General features: G+C 46.1%; 5 non-coding genes across 5 annotated transcripts; 4 read left to right on the top strand and 1 right to left on the bottom strand.

The window, feature by feature from the left end:
- Nucleotides 1-4,658: 4,658 nt before the first annotated feature.
- On the bottom strand, nt 4,659-4,752 carry TRNAI-UAU. Its single transcript has 2 exons — nt 4,715-4,752; nt 4,659-4,694 (listed from the first exon to the last, which is right to left on the bottom strand). It is a non-coding gene; the product is annotated as a tRNA-Ile (tRNA).
- Nucleotides 4,753-12,615: 7,863 nt separating this feature from the next.
- On the top strand, nt 12,616-12,688 carry TRNAR-ACG. Its single transcript has one exon. It is a non-coding gene; the product is annotated as a tRNA-Arg (tRNA).
- A 4,793-nt stretch (nt 12,689-17,481) lies between these two features.
- Nucleotides 17,482-17,554, top strand: TRNAV-AAC. The gene has a single exon. It is a non-coding gene; the product is annotated as a tRNA-Val (tRNA).
- A 428-nt stretch (nt 17,555-17,982) lies between these two features.
- TRNAA-AGC lies at nt 17,983-18,055 on the top strand. Its single transcript has one exon. It is a non-coding gene; the product is annotated as a tRNA-Ala (tRNA).
- A 3,118-nt stretch (nt 18,056-21,173) lies between these two features.
- TRNAM-CAU lies at nt 21,174-21,246 on the top strand. The gene has a single exon. It is a non-coding gene; the product is annotated as a tRNA-Met (tRNA).
- The last annotated feature ends 536 nt before the right edge of the window (nt 21,247-21,782 follow it).

A 21,782-nucleotide genomic window follows, 5' to 3' on the forward strand; every position in this document is an offset into this window, starting at 1 on the left:
GTACAAGCAACAGCAAGAGTAAAGGCCCTGAGGCAGGTATGAGCATGAAGTGTAAGAGAAACAGAAGGCCTGTGTGCTGATAACAAACTGAGTGAGGAGAAGAATGGTGGCAAATAATCTCAGTAAAGGAAGTCAAAATGACAGGATTTAGTCAACAACTGAATATAAAAGAACAGACATGTGGAAGGTCTTAATATGTTTTCAGCATCAATCATGGGACAGTGGTAATTTTTAATCAAAGATGAATGCATGGAGAAGAGGTTTCAGGGGGAAAATAATAAGAAAGATTAAGAACACATTAATTTTGAAATACCTGTGCGATGGCTAATTTGATATGTCAAGTTAGGTAGGCCATGGTACCCAGATATCTGATCAAACACTAGTCTAGATATTGTTGTGAAAGTGTGGTTTAGATTAGATTAACATTTAAATCAATAGACTTTGAGTAAAGCAAATTACCCACCATAATGTGGGTGGGCCTTGTCCAATCAGTTGAAGGCATTAAGTGAAAAAGATAGGTCTTCTGAGGAAGGGGGACCTCTGCCTCAAGACTTCTTTCAAACTCGAACTGCAAAATCTTTCCTAGGTCTCCAGACTCCTGGTGTGATACCTATATCTATCTCTGATACAGGTATTGATATATTGATAGAGTGCCATGTATATATTGGTTCTGTATCTGTGTGGAGCCCTGACTAGTACAATGTAGAGTGTGCAAGTGGAGAAATCCAGAAGTGAGCCAGAGTCAAGAATCTGGAGCACAGGAAGGTGGTCCTTCTTAATATGATACAGGATGTCATCTTAGGCCATATGATTGTACAATATAGATTTATGGTTCTTAAATTTTATTCAATGATAACATATACAGAAAAAAATTTTTTTAAGATTTTATTTATTTATTTGACAGAGATACAGCAAGAGAGGAGACACAAGGAGGGGGAGTGGAGGAGGGAGAAGTGGGCTTCCCGCAGAGCAAGGAGCCTGACGTGGGACTCATTCCCAGGACCCCGGGACTGTGACCTGAGCTGAAGGCAGATGCTTAACAACCGAGCCACCCAGGCATCCTACACAGAAAAATTTACACAAAATTTCAGCAGATGACAGATCTTTGAAAGTCATTAATATAGACCCACATTAGCTTAATATTAAGAAGTGGACCAAGGACAGAATCTTGGAGGGAAATGTCATAGAGAGAAGGAGAAAACAATGGGATAGGAGAGTTAGAGAAGGCAATAGAGAAGTTCACCAACAAGAGATTAGTCAAAGCCCAAAACTTGTTGAGTTCAAGTTAGAAAAAAATCTAGGGTTGGTGGGATTTCTGCAAGGAGGTCACCTGAATCTCCTTAATGAACAGTTTTAGGAAAATGGTGGGTGGATGCCAGTTTGCAGTGGGTTAAGGACCAGAAGGAATGGAGAGGTGTTCATTCAGATTTCTCTTTCTGGAAATAAACTTTAAAGAGAAGAAAGAAGGGGCATTATATTGAACCCGGGAGTATGGATCTTAGTTTTTCTCTTCAAACACGGTGACTCTACTGTCAACTCTTCAGAGAAGCCTTCCCTGCTACCCAATATTTTGTGTGTCTTTTTAAAGATGGCAGGCTGGTGTATATATACATATCTTTAGGTTAAGTTGTCAGTAGGGAGTTGGAATTTGGAGGTGTGGATGAAGACTTCAGTCTCTAAAAGAGAGACAGAGAGATTTTTTTCCCTAGAAAGATGAGGTGGCAATTGTGGAATCTGGAAAGTGATGCAGATGAATTATAGATGTATATTGAGATGGGGTTGGGGGAGAAGGTGATGTGAATCAGAAGAGCTAGTTTCTCTGAAATAGAAGGGAAGATCACTTGCTGAGAGTGAAGGCACTGTCATGGAGTTGGGCACTAATGGGAGTTGAAGGAACATGCAGAAGGAACAGTTTTTACTGTTCTGGGTGGATGGGAGGCATCAGGCCTAATATTGCCATAGGCTCTCGGGTTATATTGCCATAGGCTCTCTGGACCAGCTCTATGTGGTCCATAACCATGCAAAGCATATGGAATTAATCTTACTTCCCTCTTTCCTCTAGGTCAGGTAAGAGTATATGATAAAAATAAAAAATGGGAAAATATGGACATAGTGATGATGCTTACATATTCTGTCTTTTTCTAATGATTTTATGACTATGCATCAAGAATTGAATTATGAACTCCTCTTAAGATGTCTGTGATACTTCAACAAAGACAGAATGAAGGAGCTAGTCATTGCTGCCTAATAAACTATCCTCAAAGCTCAGTGGAACACAGTAATAATTACTGATTTCATACAGGCTGGTTGGGGAAGTCATCTGACCTAGGCCGGTTCCACTGGGAGACTCTACTTCTATCTTCAGGCAACAGGAACAACCTGAGAGCTTTTCTCTTTATGTCTCTTGTCCTCTTGCTCACACCACTGAGTGAGCTGGGTCTTGTTCTTATGTCAAGGACAGAGGTACCAGATAGCAAGTGGAAATAGGCAAGGCCTCTTAAGGTCCAGGCTGGGAATAAGGACGCTATTGATTCTGTCCCATGTTGAGTGGCCAAACCCAAAGTCAATGGACCATGTTTTTCAGTTATCTATAAAACCGGGGCGGGTGGGGGGCGGGGAGACCCACCTCAAATGTAGTAGGTTAAACACTGCATCCAAATATAGTGACTTAAAACAGTGATTATTTATTATGATTTTATAGCTTGGGCAGGGATTGACAGAGATGGCTTCTCTCTGCTCCATGGGGTATAAGTTAGGCTTGGAATATCTGCGATGGCCTTCAGGTTTGATGTTTCAGCTGGAATGTATGGAACAGCTCCGAGCTGGTCAGGAATCTCTGTGTAGGCTTTCCCTGTGATTAGCCGGAACCTCTTCAGAACATCACAGTCTTAGACTTCTTACATGGAATCTAGCTTCTCCCTAAAGGCAAAATGGAAAGCTGACATATTTTCTTAATGCCTGGGCTCACAAGCCCCAGAATGTTGCTTTCACTGCATTCCATTGCTCTAGAGAGTTGGCAATCCAGTCCAGCTTCAAGGGGAAAGGAAACAGAGTCCAATGATAGGTGAGGCAGTTCCAAGGTCAAATTGCAGAAGAGAATGAGAACTATTTCAGAACAATAATCAACTATGGATGGAGACATACACTTCACACACAATCTGGGTATGGATACAGAGAGGGACCAATAATTTAATCAACTGCACAGCCTAATATAAATGTGTGTATTAAGATTTAAGATGATTCTAGGGTCAGGCCATTGTGTGGGTATATCACAATCTGGAGGATGGTGAGTTGGCATCATAAAGAGAAATGCACAGTGCAGAAGTGACCCCTAAAAAGATTTCTATTTTCTTTATCCTTGACTAATATCAGAGACTCTGCTAATTAACATAATGAAATATTAGAAATTGGTTTTCTTGGGGTGCCTCGTGGCTCAGTTGGTTGGGCATCTGACTTTTGCTCAGGTCATGATCCCAGAATCTTGGGATCAATCCCCACATTGGGCTCCCTGCTTAGCGGGGAGACTGCTTCTCCCTCTAACCCCTGCTCTTGCTCTCTCTCTCTCTCTCTCAAATAAATAAAATATTTTAAAAAAATAAAAATAATTTTTAAAAACTGGTTTTCTTTAGTGAAGTTTATCCTTGTTAATCAATTAGGATATTGGAAATATGGTTGTACAGGGTAAATTAGTTGTGCCCAAGAATTGTGAATTCGATATTCAAGAGATTCTGTCCAAAGACAGTAAGAACTAAATGAGCTCTGTAGTCTTTAACACGAGAGTCGATGTCCTGCACTGGAGCCTTCAATGGTCCTGTGTCCTGCTGCTGGTTTTCCTGCCTCAGGGTTCATGAAAAGTAGGTTTTTTGGCATGTGGGGTGGGGGGTGGAACCCAGCCCATACATACAGTGAACAGACTAGTGGTTGACAGACGAGTGATAGAGGGGGGTGCAAAATGGGTTAAGGGAGTCAAAAGTCAAAAATTACTATTTCCTGCATACCTCAGGCACAACAATATGCTCACTCCTGTGACGTTCTACAGACTTCTGGTTGCTGGGGCTCTTCTTCACTCATCCCGTTCCAGCCCCAGACAATTGGATCATCTGAGGACACCAGGTTGTTTCTCAGTTGGCAAAAGCTGCTATATCGTCCCTGGTTGTTGGTTCATCAGGGTGGACTTAAGGGTGGTGGGGGACAATACTAGAGGTGATGCCGCCATCTGAAATCAGAAATTTCATTGTTCTCCCAAGCTGGAACTTTAATCAGGCTGGGACCTCGTACAATTTCTCACTTTTGAGCTCCCTCTCATGGAGTTCAGTGCTTACCACTGCAAGCACTTTCTAAGTATGTGCCAGGCGCTCCCCGAGGAACCATCACCATTAGAGCAAAGAGGGAAGGCGGGGTGTCAGGAGCTGTGCATGGGGGAACGCTTGCAGGACCCGGTGGGGATAAAGAGAGAAACTAACTCACTGCAGCGCAGCAGATTCAGTCTGTAAACGCTTGACATTGTTCGATTTCACAAGCGCCTCGGAGAACGGCGAGGACACAGGATTTAGAACAAGTTCAGACACATCAAAGATGGTGCGACATGGTCCGGAAGGACCTGGGGCAGCGGAGGAAAGGGTCTCCCTCGAGGGATGTAGCCTCTGGTTGGAAAACGATGCTCCAGGTGAGGCTCGAACTCACAACCTCGGCATCCCTCGCACACATACTGCCGTATAAGTACCGCGCGCTAACCGATTGCGCCACTGGAGCACCTGCCCCTCACTTCCGGTCACCGGCTACACGGCCTACGCAGACACGGCCGGCGTCTCCGCGGGGGGCTCCCCTGGGGCGCCGCGGCCGCCTCTCGCACACGGGGGCAGGGCGGGTCCTGAGGGCCCGGGGGGCACCGGGGCCGGTCTGCGCGCGGAGACGCCGGCGGCCACTTAGCAGACGACCGGGACACAGAGGGGCGGACGCTCGGGCGACCCCGACGGGCGGACACCTCCCCGCCCCGCTCCCCGCCTCGCTGCCGCTCTCCCCCAACCAACCGGTTGGAAGCCGAAGGATGTTAGAGGCTGTTTGCTGCCGCGAAGGGATCCGAGCCACCGCCGGTGGGAGAGGAGCCCGCAGCTCCCCGCCCGCGGGCACCCCTCCCTGGGACAGACACAGGCCCGAGATTGGGGCTCTGGAGTTCCCGGTGTCTCTCTGCTACATTAAACGAGGGTTTAAAAAAAAAAAAAGACAAAACACCTTATACTTCGCAGAGTTTTGAGATGGGAGGATGGGGAAGGAGCTCTCCACAGGGGCGCGCGCGCGCTCGTGTGTGTGTGTGTGTGTGTGTGTTTACCCAGAGGGTGGGCGATGTGGGAGAGATTATGTAGAATTCGCTGGCATTTCTATCCCAGTTTCTTTTCTTTCTTCTCTTGAAAAAAAAAAAAAAATTACCATTGTTCATGGATAGGTGCCTAGGATCTGTCAAACAAAAACTGTGGTGTAAGACGGAAAAATGTGGAGAGTGGTGTGAAAGGTGCTGTGTATATTATGTTCCAAGGAGAAAAATGCCACTGCAGTCTTCTTGAAGTTTTTATATAATATTTGCTCTTAATCTTCCAAATCTGATAAAAGATTTCCACCGAAGTAAAGGGCACTGAGCAATGTCCCACGACCCTCAACAACACAGATAAAGGGGATTTGGGCACCAGAGGGAAAGTGTACGGAATTTTTTATAGATACCTAGACCCTGAGAAATCCTAAGCTTTTCTTTTCTTTTTCCTTCTTTTTTTCTATGACCTGAGCCATAATCAGGAGTCAGACACTTGACTGAGCTGCCCAGGTGCCCTTTATTTTTTTAAGTCATCTCTACACCCAATGTGAGGCTCGAACTTATGACCCCAAGGTCAAGAGTCACATGCTGCATGGACTGAGTCAGCTAGGTACCCCTGGGAAATGATATGTTTTAAAAAACACACACACACAAACAAAACAAAAAACAAGGGCAGCAGGGTAGGATTTCACCTTTTTGTTGGAAGGCAGCGTTCACAGACTTATGATGTCACTGAATGTTCCTACCAGTGGGGACACAGGAAAGGACCACAAGGTTGTACTCTGGAAGAGGAGGTTAGGATGTACTCAGTGTAAAAAGGTGTTGTAGAAAACAGAGTGTAGCCAAAAGATGAACGCTGAAACAGATTACAAGAAGAAATAAGAGAAAAGGTAAACTGGGATCATTACCATAGGAGAAGGAGGGGAAGGGGCTGTGATTTCTGGGAAGTGACCATGTCAGGGAATGCTGAGCCTCACAAACAACTTTACTTCTCTTGACATCACCAAGGAATGCATTTGGCGTATGCCATTTCTTCCCCCCTTCCTGTTAACAGTTATTCACTGAGCTCCTCCTGCATGTGAAGCAGGGGGCTAAGTGTGATACTAGGGAGACTACGTCAGGGCTACTGTCCTCCAGGGACTTCGAGGCCAGGTGGTGAGACAGGGCACCAAGACACCCAGAAAAAGCGTAGGAACACTGCAAGGCTGTGGGGTTCCACTGAGTGGGGGCGGGGGGACATAAGACCCTACTGTCGAGGGTCACAGGGTCAGCATGGGGCTGGAGAGGCTTGGGTTAGGGGAAGAGGAGGTAGGGGGAACTATGCCCACTGAGTATGAGAAAAGGCAAGGAGGTTGGACTCTCATAAAGGTCTTTAAGAATGGGGAGAAATCCCAAAGGAACTGAGAAAATCAAATGCATTTGCCGTCCCCTCACTTTTTTTTCCAATCAGCACCCTTCTGTGTGGCTGCACCCTGGTGTGGGGGACTTGCTGCCTCTCCACCTGGGCGAGGAGAGAGGCCAGGCAGCTCTCAGCTCCAATCCGTGCTCCCTTCTTCACCTGCAGTGGTGAGGTCACAGGTGGGAGTCCTTCATCAAAATCAAGTCAGTTCTGGCCTGGAGAGGGAGGCCCCACACCAACCCTGCTCCTCCCAGAAATAGCCTCTCTTTCTGCCCTATCGCTCCCAGCAGGAGCAGTGGCTCATTTTAGCGTGGGGGGAGGGAGGTTTGGGTCAGGACTCTAGGGACACCACCCCAGCTAGAATCACTATTCTAGAATCGCCTTCTAGATCATTTGGCAGCTTCCTCTCCCTGCATCCCTCTGCTTCCACCAGCTCCCATTGGTTCCCACTCTGTCCTGTTTCTTTAGTGTTCTGGGGATTCAGACCCAGGAAGGAAGAGGAACTTAGAGGGAGCTGTTGGCCTTTCTCCCTTCTCCCTCCCTAATTCAGACTTCACATTTGGTCGAATTTTCCTGATCAGCTCCCTTCGTCTCTCCTTCTTCCTGAGTTTTATACTCCTGGCCTTCCCTCAGTCCCTTCCTGATACCTGGAAACAGGACTTTGTCTTCACAGTCACCTTCATCCTAGAAAAGGGATGGGAGGAAGAGGAGCCCCTTGACCACCCTGGCTCTGGCCTGGGGTGGGGTTCCTCTGGGCAGAGCCCCTTAGAAACTGGTCAGGGACTACTAAGGAAAAAGATAACCCAGTGCAAATGAAAGGAGAGAAACAGAGTTGGGGAGCTAACATGACAACATAAGGTCTTGGGACTTTGCCCTAAGGCCACAGACCAAGCTGACCAGACACACTGTGGCCCTTTTTCCTGACAGGTGTCCCTGTGTTCCTGGCATGGCTGTTGCACATTCCTTATATTTTGAAAGAAACTAGCTCACACAAGGAAGCAAGAATCACCTTTCTCTGCCTCTCTTTCATCCTCTCACTCAGTGCCACGCTGGTTTTCTTATCTGGTGAGTGTTTTAGGGGCTTTGGGAGTTCTTGGGGGCAGGTCCTGAATCCAGAACCATATCTGTGGGTTTTCACACTTTCCCTTGAGTAAGGTTGGTTCTGGGCACGGATTCGATGCTATGGCATCTCGCTTGCTCGTTGCACCTGTTCTTGCTCTATAATGTTAAAATTTTGCCTACATAGAGGACCTAGAATCCATTTCTTCCAAACATTCTGTAAGAACCATGTCCTGGAGGTGAGAGAGAATTTGAAAGATAGATTATAGCAGGCGCAGGGTGGGTGGGGGAAAGAAATGGGAGAAACAGAGGAGTCTCCTCTCTGGCTTCCTACACCACACACCACACTCCCATTGGTCAAGACTGTTTTTAAAAAATTTAGAATTGTTAAATTTCTTAACATTTATCAAGTACCATAGTCATTTCTCTTCAATAGGATCATTCTCCCATCAGGAATTCTCAGATTCATCAGCTCCCATCACTATTGGCTTCGGTGAGCTTTACAGCAACAAATCCAAGGGGAACCCAAGCAAATACCAGTGGCCAGTTACAATGGTAGAGGAATCTGGGTAAAGATTGGGTAAAGATGGCTAGCCTGACCTCAGTGGTGGTGAGAAGGCTAACTTTAATTGAAACATCGTGTCCAACCTGTTAATTCAAGACTTCACAGCTACACACATACTTGTGTTTAATCACTGTGTAAGACTGGAAAGAGTTGGCCTGTTGCTAATCCTTGTTCAGATATGGGTTAGGATTCTAGAAGTTTAGGTTTTCATAAGAGAGAAGACACACTTCGGGTGTGGGGAGGGATGAGTATGCTTTGGCTCTTGGGGACTTGACACGAAAACCGTCTCATCTTAAAGATTCCCTAGGTCCACCCCTCAACCCCCCACTGACATTCCTGGTCTCCTGGAAGTAGTTCCCTAAAAGTAACCACAGCTCATTCTCCACCTGTGAATACTGAGCTTTGATAAAAATGCTCAGCCCTCTGGAAATTTCACGAATGGAATCTTCACTGTTTTACTCTTCAAGACTCTTTGTTGCAGGGAACAAAACCTTATTCAAACTACCTTAAAAATGACAAAAGGCTGGATTTATTGGAAAGATGCAGGGATAGCTCATAGACTCAAAGAAAGTTCTGGTAGAATCAGGGCTACACAAGAGACTTTGGGGACTAGAACCTGGAGCTCATATCCTTCAGGATACTTTTCTTTCTTTTTTTTTTTTTTTTCAATATTCAGTGAAGGTTACTGGAATTTCCTGACCCACAGATACAAGCGTTATCCTCAATATACTTGCTCATCACTTTCGATGAATCACCAAGGTCTGTCTTTTCCACCTCAACCAGACCTCTGTTGCCCTTTCTGAGCCCTCCTCACACTCAATGGCCAGACCAGTCCTTGTCATACCTGTCCAGACTACCGGGTCTACAAATGTGGCTTCTCCCCCATGGCAGTCTGCCCTAGTGGTGCCTGGTTCAATCTTCCCAAGACACAGAACTGAGAACATTCTCCTTAAAAACTCACTTTGTGGGTCTCTGGGTGGCTCAGTTGCTTAAGCACCTGCTTTTGGCTCAGGTCCTGATCCCAGGGTCCCGGGATTGAGCCCCACATTGGGCTTCTTGCTCAGTGGGGAGCCTACTTCTCCATCTGCCTGCAGCTCCCCCTGCTTGTGCTCTCTCTCTGACAAATAAATAATTAAAAAAAAAAAAAAAAATATATATATATATATATATATATATATATTGCCTTCTTGCCCTCAGGATAAATTCCTTATCTTGATAAAGTTATTTACAAGTTGGCACCAACCTACCTCTCAAAATGTTTTAATTTTTTATTACATGCATGCCATATGTGCAAAAAAGTATTAAAATATATAGGAAATGAACCACCAAATCTAGAAAAAAATATTGTCCTTATATGTGAAGGGCCTGGTCTCCCCCACCCCCACCTTTCCAGCCTCTTTCCCTGCTGCTCCAGTTTCCTTTCCTCACGCCCACCCAAACCTGGTTCTACCACAGCAAACTGCTTTCTTCCAGTATGTCAGACACCTTCTGAAACTTTTGATCTTGCACAGCCTGAACCTCTGGCCCTGTATTTCCTTCTTCACAAGGTCAAATTTGTTTCTCCTTCGAGACTAAGCTTTGCTGCGATCTGGTCAAGGAGAGCCCCCGCCCCGACTTCCCCTCCAGAGTTCATTGCTTCACTTCCACACCACTCACCCATTTTCTTCTTAATTTCTGGGGTAGCACTTCTCCTGTTTCATTGTAATTACGAGTTTAGATTGGTCTCTCTGACTGGATGTTAGTTCCTTGAGAAATGAGGATGAAGCTTTGTCTGGGAATCCTTAGGGGTCCACGTTTTGCTTGGCAAATGAATATGCAGTAAATGCCTTTCGAGTCATTGAGATGAAATTTGAGAAGGCAGGGACGGAATTGGACATTGCTGTCAATGATGATGGCATTTTATTGACAGTTGAAATATCTGCCAGGACTTTACTGTGTCCTGCTATTTGATCTCACAACAAATCTGCAATGTGACGATCGTCCTCATCTTGCAGACAAGGTCATGCTGTGACTGAAAAGTTAATTTGTCCAAATTCCACACAGCTAATAAAAGACGGAGTCAAGATTTTAACCTGGGTCTCTCACTCCACCTGCTCTTGCTTTCCACATCAGCTTTCTTCCCATGAACCATGATCAGAATAGCGAGTAAAATTAAGACAGGAAATGTTAAACTGTGGTTGTGCTGGAGATGAGCAGACTGTGATAATGAAACAAAAATATCAACAGCTTTGAAGACGCTGCAGAAATAAGTGTGCGCTGAGAACACAGATGTTATAGACAAATGTAGGTGGCATAAATTACTGATTTCTGGAACTAATAACATAGGACACCTGTTCTGCCCCCAGAGAAGTGGGTGGAGGCCTCGGTTCCCAGTTGAGCGCCAGCCCTCCGTTCTGTGCTGCGCTCATTAGCCTCGGACACCTCACGTCTAGAAACCATGGGATCGTTTTACAGAGCAGTTATAAAGATCTGGGATGTATGGCCTTACTAACAGCCACAATTATACAATGTCAATGTCAGAGTCCATATGTAATCATGTACAATTAATGTCATATGCAAGTCATGTACTCACACCGAATACAGTACTGAACACAAACTATATAGGTCAAATTCCTTCTTTGAGGCTCTGGAAGGATCTGGAAATCTAGCTATGGTCTAATGTAGGTTAATGTAAGCTCTCTGCTCTCAAAAATGCTTTAAAAGTAATTTGATTTCGGATATGGGGCTGGAGCAGCTGACATTGCTTGGCCAAGCCACACCAGTGCTGGCACCACCGCCACCAGGACTCCTTTCCAACAGAAACATACTTGTAGTCACATAATCTTCTCTCTACTTCCTTGGCTTTGGAGGAGATGGACCTCACTGTCAGCCCCAAACAAGGAATTATGATTGACCAAATCAGTCACAGTGGTCCTACTCTGGGAAATAATTGGATTAGTTGAGTGTGAGATGCAAATCTAGCCAGTGTGGGGGACATCTACTGGGCGCATATAGAGAAGGGGTCCTCAACAAGATACCAGAAAGAAGCCTGTCTGTTTTCTGTTTTCTTCTGGACTTTATTTTAAGATTGTGAGAGTTTGGGGAACTGCAGGGAAACCAGCTGGAATGTGAGATCCATCGGTTGAGAAAGGCAGAGTACAAAGAATTATTTAAAATGTGGTCCTGATGACATCATGAATTAACAGGCAGACAGCTTGCCTACCCTCTGGACTTGTTATGTGCGATAATAAAACTACTTTATTTAAGCCACTGAATGTCATAGTTTCAATCGTTGTGGATCTACTGCTGAATTTCCCATTACTGGGGAAGGATCTTGAGGGGTAGATCTCGGTAAGTTTTGTAATAAGTTTTGCATAAGCTTTATGTTCTAAATACCCCTGATCACTAGCATTAAGAAAAACTCAAAACCAGCCACATAAATGGTATGAAAAATGTCAGTCTGGTGAGCATTTGGTTCACTAAGCTTTCTCATTCTTCTCATCAGACTAGACAGTCTCTTCACCTCTAGGAAGCCTACTTCTCTCAGCCTCTGGCTCTGGCCGTCACTAGCTTTAGCCTTAATGGACACACCCAACCGCAACCCCTGAGCACAGAAACCGCCACTGTGAGCCTCCAAGCTGTATTCAGGAAACGAGATTCCCCTGCTGGACAGTCCTCCGCTGCTCTTCCATTTAAACATCCGAGTTAGAATAGCACAGAATCACAGACGTGGGATGCCTACCTACCCCACAAGCTAGGCCTTTGTCCTGAAGCTCAGAGGCACTTGTCTCAATTCTTCACGCATGCACGCAGACTTTTAGTGGAAAATCAGTTCCTGTAGACATTGAGGATGCTGCCCTCAAGGCATATATAGTTCAATGAGGAAGACCGCTAAGCAAAGAGCAGTTCACGGCACAGGCCCCAGTTGCTGGGTGTGCTCTGCGCATAGGAACACAGGAAAGAAAACCCAGACTGGGTAAGAATCAGTCCCATTAGGTCTGCAAGAGTGTTTCCTTACTCTGTCTGTTCACGCTGGTCCCTGATTCCCGGCTTCCACCAGTTCTCCAACAGCTAAGCTGTAAAAACGCCATCATCTGGGGCTTGGCAGGTGCTTCTCCACGAGGTCTATGACCTGAGGTTGGCAGGATAATGAACTAATGAGTCTTCAAGACCGACCACAGATCTTTACATTCTCTCAGCTGGCAAGCTGAAGAGCAGAAAAATCGGATGGGGGCCGGGTGCACTTGGGCTTCTGCCGTGCCTCCTAAAGACTAATTAATGACGTTTTAGAATGCATCGCTGTCGGTTGGGCCAGTGGCGCAATGGATAACGCGTCTGACTACGGATCAGAAGATTCCAGGTTCGACTCCTGGCTGGCTCGGGATCTCCTCTTGTTTTGGGAGGAAATAGGGGTGGTATGTTCTGTTATTTATAACCGACGTGGATCAGATCAAATAATCCCTCTGAAGCCGTTTCATTATGAGGAGGGCCTCATAAAAGTTGCATTATACCTCCACACCCTGGAGGAGGACTGAGGGAAGAGGAGGGGGGAGGTTGGGAAAGACGCCCAAAGGAATAAAACAAGAATTGGGCTCAAATTGACTATCTTCTGTATCAGCGCATTTTGCATGAGAAAGTCTCCCGTTCGGGAACGCTCGCCTCTTTGTTACTGCTCTCTTGAGAATCCCGCTTCATTTCCTCCAGGGTTCAGCTGTCCAAGCCCAGGCCAACACAATCTGCCGCCGTCCCATAACCGACAGAGCAGAGAAGCTGCTGTAGGATGACGGCAGAACGCGCGGGAATCACAGATCGGAAGGAAAAACCTCCCGGAGGAAGCAGCAGCTGGGAGGCGATGAGCCCTTCAGAAGGCGACAGGACCACCTAGATCTCGTGAGTACCAAGGGACCAGGGTCCCAGGCTGGGCTCGGCTGGGAGCGGGTGGCGGCCCAAAGTGCAACGGGGGTCCCCTCGCAGGTGTTCGCAGAACAACCACCCCACGCGGCGCCGGCGGCACGTCCCGGTGGCTCCCGCCGCGAGCTCTCGTCCCCTCCGGGGCCACAGAGGCACCCGGGAGCGGGCCAGGTGACAGAAGGGCCCAGAACAGATCCTGGCCAGCAAAAGGACGAATTTTCCTATCCTAGTTTGAAACGGACGCTGGAAGAGCGTGGGAGGAGGCCCAGAGAGTTTGAGTGTCAGGGAATAGGAAAGAAGGGTCTAGGGTCCGCGGCGCCTTCCATCCTGGCTCTGCTATGACCTGGTAGGATAATGGAGCCCAAACTTAGCCTTTTAAAGTTTGGAAGAGGAGACACTGCAGTCAAAACTCCGACGCCACCAACAGCACCGCCCTGCCAGTGACAACCACCATTAATAGCACTGGCATGTTCCCTGAAGAAGAAAAGTATTTAGGAATTTGCTCAGGCACTGCCTTTCTACTTGCAGTCTCATTGGTACCAGACCTCGCATTGTATTTAGGCTTCAGTCTGCTTTGGAAATTCCTAACACAGTCATGGCTATCTCCAGTACCCGATCACTAGCAAGGTCATGGATATTAGCAGTGCGCTGTAACCAATCAAACTTTAAGAAAACTAACACTATCACTAGATCTCTCAAGCATTTCCCTGAATGGTGAATAATAATCCATGTTCTAGAGGGATTCTACCTCCCCCTTCAAATGCATTTAGAAGCCTAGAAGACTTTATTACCTTCTCTTTAATGTGCCTCAACTTCGGACTGCAGTCCCAAACCTGCTATTTGTAAAAGGGACTGTGGGAATGTATGTTTTCTTAACGTCTCTGTTGATTGGATTCATTTTGTTCTTGAAACAGGTAAGTCGATTGATGTTTTCTATACAAGAAAATAAACTCGCTTTGAAACCCCCACACTGGGATCTTCAGACCAGAAGAGGTAAGTTCCACCCAAAACCCTGCTGGACAGAGTTGGTGCCTCCAACTTCAAAACCGAGCCCCAATTCCTCTTCCTTTGTGCCACCCTGCCTTAGGGAATGTCATTTCTCCACTAGGAGCAGAGGCTCCTCATACCTCTCCATGTAATTCAATATGAGGTCAGATTTTGAAAGGGTTTCTCACCCAAGGGCCATGGGCCAGTGCCACCTAGCAGCTATCCCTGAATCCCAGGGGGCATGCTGACCCCCCACGCTCCAGAGTCTAGGAGTATGCAGTAGGATGTGTGGAGTGAATGAAGGTGTCTAACTCCAACAGAGTGTGCGGATTCTCTGCCCAGACCACTATGATATGATTTGACACTCCTCCCTCCACTTTGCACTCAGCTCTTAGTTCCACCCCTGTTGGACGGGTGCTAAGATGCAAATTCAGTTACAGTCCAGACTAAATTCATTTACCAGCAAACTTAGCTAAAGAGACCGTCCAAATACTTTATTCTGGCACCAAAGCCATTCATGAAGAAGCCTGGCCTGTCCAACAGCTTCACTCCTGGAATTTTATCCCATGCAGACTCTGAAAAAAGTAAGTCACTCTTAATTTACCTTCAAAACCTGTTCTCTCATTTTTCTGAGACTTTGCAAATTCACTTTGGTATAGCAACTGAATGACCTCTCATCCTTAAAATGTAATTATGGGGGTGCCTGGGAGGGGCAGTTGGTTAAGTGACTGACTCTTGGTTTAGGCTCAGGTTGTGATCTTATGGTTTTGATCTTATGGTCTCGAGATGGAGCCCCATGTCCGTATCAGGCTTCCAGCTCAACATGGAACCTGCTTGAGATTTTTCTCTCCCTCTCCCTCTGCCCCTCCTACTCATGCTCTCTCTCTCAAATAAATAAATCTTTAAGAAAAGAAAAGAAAAGAAAAGGGCTGTGAGCACTGCCTTGAGTGGAGGTGTAAAGGAAAAGAGAGCAATAAATTGAGAAAACTCAGGTTTTCTTTCCCTTTCTTGTCTGATTTGACAGCCAGTGCCCAGAAAGGAGCACAGAAATTTTCTCTATATATTTCTTCTGCATGCAACAAAACCTAGCTTCCAGTCATAGCCTCAGATTCGGTTTCAGGGCAGAGGGAGTAAAAGCAGAAGATTCCAGACTACCATAGTCAGATTCCCACCAATGTGCTACAGTCATAACCAGAGTCCTTAACATTATCTGATCACGCAGGCCACTAAGAAAAGCCGATTACTTCTACTTCGTATGAGTGAATCATTGCAATTGCCTTCTCACTGAATCAGTAAGAGCTCCAAAGGGTGTCCCGTATGATTGCGAAGCAGAAACAAGTATCCAAAAACGTCACGGGTGAAGTAATCTTTCTTCTTTCCAGCTGTGCCCATTTACCTTGTCCATTCCAGAAAACCAGAGGGCCTCACACTGCCATGTTGCCTTAGTTTAAGAAATGTTTCTTCTTGCATTTACCCTCTGGAAGAACACAACCCAGAGGAAAGCTTGTCCCCTCCGTGTCACTAAGGTCTGAACAGGCAGTAGCTGAGAAGCGCACCCTAACTCTAGACCCTGAGAGGATGGAGGCTGGCAACCTGTCCAGAAGCTTATCCCCTAGAGGAAATATAGAAAATAAAACAATAATTTAATATCCTTCCCAAGACAGAATTTTATAAAGATGATGAAGAGAGAGATAGGGAGGGCACTGATTCCTCCAGAGAGGTCCAGGAACAGCTCTCTACAGCAGTAACATTGAAGTAATGGCCTCAGTGATGAAAAAGAGTCGGCTGTGTCCAGTCTGGAGCAAGAGCAGAGGGAAGACTTGAAAGGCGCGCCACTAGGGCAGGGGCCTCCGTGCACAGCAGGAAGACAGCTCCTCAGCACAACCAAATAGGAGATTTTTCTTTTCCTCAGTCCTCCAGGCTGGACATCATAGTCGTAAAGCAGTCTTGGGTCTCTGAAGATACCCTCTGTTCTCAGAAGCCCTTGCTAGAGCCTCGTGTTGGGCTCTCTGTGTCTCTAAGGCTTAGGCTCAGACTCTCACTAGATCTGTCAGTTGGGGAGGGCATTACCTGACAGCATTTCCTGCTGGGCATTTACAGTGTGATTGGGTCAATCTGCAGCTCAGTGGGTCCCTAGCGAAAAATCTGTCTTGGGACACAGGTATGGCCTTGGAAAGGGTCCTCATGGGTTCTGTTTTATCATGTAGTACGCCACCCGGAAGAATTTGTTCTGTTTGTTATTAAAAAGTGGGCTTACCACAGCAATGAGCCCAGGCGGCGCAGGGTGACGACCACCTGTAACTGCCTGCGGGGGGTTTTCTCGGAACCCTGGTAGGTGCCAGAGACTTAGGTTCCCTTGCTCTCGGATGTCATGTAATCTCTCCGTGCCGCAGGTCCACGCATTTCCACCTGGATCTCACGTCTCCAGGTGTCACGCTTTCTCCTTTCTTATTTCCCAGGCTCAACCTTCTCATAAATCTCAATCTCCAGGAACCGAGAGCCCTTCCTGCCACCACTGAAACCGGCTCCCCTCGGTTCGGAGAACCGGGAACGGGTGTCCGCGCTGATCCTCTGGAACTGAGGCCGCTCAGCGCCCAAGACAAAAATGCCCCTCCCGGCGCGGCTGGGAGCGCCTTCTCTCTCCCCGGGATCCCAGTCCTACACCTGCAGCGTCCCCTAGGCTCCTCCCCGCCTTCCTCTACCTCCTACAGCCCATCACTTTTGGTGGGAGCGAAGTCACTGCCTCCCCCGTCCCGTGTGCGCTCACGGGAAAAAAAAAAAAAAAAGAAAGAAAGAAAGATCCAAGGTCCGTTATTTTCCAGATTTAAACTTGCGGTCCCGGGGAAAGGCCCCGCGGCTGCCATCGGGTGGTGGAGACCGCGCCGCAGGCGGGGGACAGGAGGGCGCGGAAGTGCGCACAGAGTGCGCTGGCGCGCCGCGGCCACTCCCCGCCTAGTGCGCGCGCTCCTCGGCCCCGCTCCAGCCGCCCGCAGGCTCCGAGGCCGTTCGTTTTTAATTCAAATAATTCAACAGGCATCGCCCCCCCACCCCCACCCCGAACAATTCCTACTACCGCGCGGGCTCGCTTCCCCCGGGGTTCCCTCCTCGTCTCCGTCCCGCACGGTTCAGACTTGGTTCCTGAGCCCGGATGCCCCCGTGCTTCCTGGCGCGCTTCTTCGGGAGCCCTTCGTGGGTCCTGCTGTGACTGCGGCTCGGCCCACTTTTCCCGCGGCGAATGCGGATCTCAGAAGTACGAAACAGTACTCGGAGCAAGCGGTTTCCGTAGTGTAGTGGTTATCACGCTCGCCTAACACGCGAGAGGTCCCCGGTTCGAAACCGGGCGGAAACACTCGATTTCTTTTGCCGCCACAGCCCACCACGGTCTCCACCTCCTGCTCCCAACCCAGCATGGTCTCCACCGCCTGCTCCCGGATGCCGTAACTGCGCGGAGCCGGCGGTCCCCATCCCGGGAGCGCCGGGCAACCCCATGGCCGCCCTGCGGGAAAGCGCGCGCTCCTCTCCGGGAAAACGCTCAAGGGGCAGTTTCGGCGGCACCAGGTCTTTGTATTGGCGACTTTCTCCCCTTTTCCTCCCGCAGAGGAACCCGTGCCGCCCCGGCCCGGGGCCGTCTGGAGAAGATGCGCTCTGCGCTCAGTCCTGTTCTGCGTTAATGGCCTTAACATGCCCTGTGTTCTCGGCACCAGAAGCAGTGAGTAACGAAGCGGAGACTCGCGCATCGACTCCTGGAAGGAAAATTGGAAAACACAGAACGTGGTAGGGGAATTAGCTCAGGTGGTAGAGCGCTCGCTTAGCATGCGAGAGGTGGTGGGATCGATGCCCACATTCTCCAGCTTTTGTCCGCCCGAGGCACTCCGGGAGGAAACTTCAAACCTTCTAGCGCCCTCAAGAAAATGAGCAAGTGGCGGGCATTTTCCACATAGTAGTGTTTTGGCCGTTTCTTTGAAGTTTGACGTCGGGGCATGGTCCAGCCAGGGCTAGTGACGGCCCTACCAAACGTACGCATGTAGACGGCCGGTTTGTAAGACCTGTTTCTTCGGCGGAGACGCGATCCCGAAAGGATGAGGCGTACCCTCTTGCTGTTTTTCTCCCTGTGTTCCCCTGCAACTTGGCCTTAAATTCAACCCAGTCCGAGAAAGTGCAAAACACATAAATCAGATTCAAGAAGTTCAGTAAAGCTCAAGAAGGATAAATCCAAAGAAAAATCGCGTGTGGGCACATCACAAGCAAATCACTAAAAATTAAAGAAAGGAAAAGAAATTGAAAGCTGCCAGAGGAAAATGAAAAGATGTTGCATGCTTGTGGATTTAACAGAAACCACCAGAGCTAGAAAGGAATGGAAGAATATTTTTTAAACGCTGAAAGAAAAATAACTCATTCTGAAATTTTATCGGTAGCAAAAATATCCTTCAGACATAAAGGTGAAATAAATACATTCTCACTTGAAAGCACACTGAGAAAATTCATTGGTAGCAGAACAGCTTTAAAAAAAGATTTTAGACTGAAGAGAATTGAAAGGAAATTTGGAACATCAGAAATGAGAGAACAATAGCTGAATAGGAAATATCTGGGTAGATACAATCGACTATTCTCCGGAGTTCTTTCAAGTTTTTTACTATTTTTTAAGTAAGCTCTTGATGACTGACAGCAAAAATGATAACACATCATATAAATATACTATATACACAACACAAAGGGGTTAAAATAAAGGTGATAAACAGTGATAAAGTTTCTATATTTGACTTGAATGGTATAACACTCATTCTAAAATAGACTGTAAAATGTTAAGTATGTATATGGTAATACACATACCAGTCACTATTAGTAACCTAGACTAATTGCTAAATAGCTATACAAAGAGATATAGTAAAAAATATATATAGAATAATAAATATGTTTTTAAAAAGCAAAAAGGAAGTAGGAAGACAGAAATAGAAGAATGAAAAACAGAGGGAACAGACCATAAACAAAGTAAAAATAATAGATTTATATACAAACATACCCATGATAATGTTACATGTAACTAGTATAAACACATCAGCTACATACTGGACATAGTCAGACCATATTAAAAATAAAACATGGTCCAAATATGTGCTGACTATAGGAATCTCACCTCAAACAAAATGGCTTAGATAGAGTATAAGTAAAAGAATAGGGGAAATTAAACCCAAAGCGAAAAAAAGTCTGATACAAACATGTATCAGACAAAGTATATTTCAAAGCAAAGAAATTTTCCCCATTGAAAGAGAGATGTTATACAATTATTTGGTGTATGTTACCAAATAGATGAAACTGTTTTAAATGCCCATACATCTGGCCATAGATCTCCAAAACTGAAACAAAGTTGATAAACCTAAAAAAAAAAAAAATAAGATAAAGTAAGAAAATCCACAATTATAGTTGCAGATGTTAACAGTCTCTCTATTGGGGCACCTGGGTGGCTCAGTCAGTTAAGTGTCTGCCTTCGGCTCAGGTCATGATCCCAGGGTCCTGGGATCCAACCCCACTTCTGGCTCCCTGCTCAATGGGGATCAGCTTCTCCCTCTCTCTCTGCCTCTCCCCCACCTCATGCTCTGTCTCTCAAATAAATAAATAAAATCCTAAAAAAAAAAACCTATCAATTGATAACTTTAGTAGACAACAAGTTAAATATATTGAAGAACTAACCACCACCATCCACCGATTGACCTTATAGAACACAATTACGATGTAGGTAAGAAAAAATGGCCAAGAACTGCGGAAAAAGCAAGATCATATCGAAACTAAAAAATCAAGAATGGCAGTGTGCAAAAGAGAGTGATGTTATTAAAATTGATATTTTAGAATGAGTTATTTATCTGTAGATGCCAGGAAGACAAAGCGGTGAACCTGGGAATGGATCCTTTCTTGTCTGTACTCACCCTTCCATCTCTTGAGGTCTGGAACTCATCAGATTCCTTCTGAATCCCCTGAGCCTAGCACAGTGCCTGGCAAAGAACAGCTCTCCAGCAAACGTGCACTAAAGGAGTGGAAAAGAGGTCCTAGATTCAAAATAATCGCACAAGAACAATGTTCAGTAATTATTAAGTCACTGGTGGGATTTAAAGGAGGCAATGAGTCGGTATTGACTTGAAAGTCTAAGCCCAAAAGGCCAGCATACAGGAAGCAGAAAGTTAGATATTTGTAGATCAATGAATGAACCACTGTGGAGAATAGAAACGTCTTGAGTTGGAGCAGAGAAAGAGCTTACATATTGGAACCTAAAATTCTGCTTCTCGGGTCAGGTTTTGCCACTTAGGAGCAATACTTAACGTATCTGAATCTCCATTATATCTGGGAAGTGCAGATTTTGATAGTTTTGTTGCCAAAATCCAATTGGACCCTATGAGATAATCTCCGTGAATCTCTCAGTATAACTAATGTTACCTGACAAAGCAAAGCGAACATCGAGATTTCTATTAAGTTCAGCTTCTTTGTTTTGTAGGGAGAATGTCTCTAGTCACGTAGATGTAAGTGGAGATAAAACAGACTAAGAGAAGTTTGGGCTGTAGGCAAGTGTGAGGGTTATTTATTCGCTTATTCATTCATTCAGTCAACCAATCAGTGAACTAATAATACCTAAGCGCCTCCTATGTTTACTTTCAACAAAGGAGACCGCTGAAGATGTAAGATCACCTGAGATCTCTGAGGGCAGAAAAACCACATCGTTAGAACACCAGAGCAGCAAAAGACAGGCATACCTGCCCCCAGTCCCGTAGCCCCGACGGACCTATCCTTGCGTGAATCCTAGAAAGGCTTGGATTTCACTGGTCATGTGTGTGAAATCCTTTGGGTGCACCATTGGATTTTATGGAGTAATTTTCAAGTAGCATTGATTGTATTCCTTTATGCTGGAAACTAATAAAGCAGCGGTGATGGGAAAATAATACTTGATATTTCACTTTAAATGGGAGGCGCTATGCCAAGCCGCCCTCTTAGCGCAGTAGGCAGCGCGTCAGTCTCATAATCTGAAGGTCCTGAGTTCGAGCCTCAGAGAGGGCAGGCTGGATTATTTTTCTTCACAGGCTGCCGGGCTAAGGTTATTATGGTTAAAAAACAGGAACAGAAAGTAAAGTTGTCGAATATTGCCTGATAAGGATTTTTGAAGACTGACGCAGTATTTGCAGAGGATAGCTAAATCAGTTTTGTAGTTCTTTGGGCTTCCCAGTAGTTTCAGGAAAATGAAGGCGAAGTAATTTAGATTGCATCAGAAACTACAAGCTATGCTGTATTTGCGGTCTTCCTCTCTGTTTTATGGAAGAAGCAAGGGAAATTTCTCTCCCCACTTCCTGCTCTGAAGGTCACTCAACCAGTTAAGGGGTGAAAGAAGTGTAAAATCATTTATTCTCTTAACCATTCAACACATATTTCTTGATTACATATCTTATTAATGGAGGGTTCTGGGTGCAGTAATCACAGAGTGAAAACAAGGCAAAAATTGCCTCCCTCCTGGAACTCCATCCTAGTTGGGAGGTGTAAGGGAAATGGACAAGAAGCAAATAGGAAAATGCATAATGAACTAGTGATAATGTTTATTG

The sequence above is a fragment of the Enhydra lutris genome, unplaced genomic scaffold, assembly GCF_002288905.1.
Source record: "Enhydra lutris kenyoni isolate GAN:26980312 unplaced genomic scaffold, ASM228890v2 scaffoldscaffold93, whole genome shotgun sequence".
Lineage (NCBI taxonomy): Eukaryota > Metazoa > Chordata > Mammalia > Carnivora > Mustelidae > Enhydra > Enhydra lutris.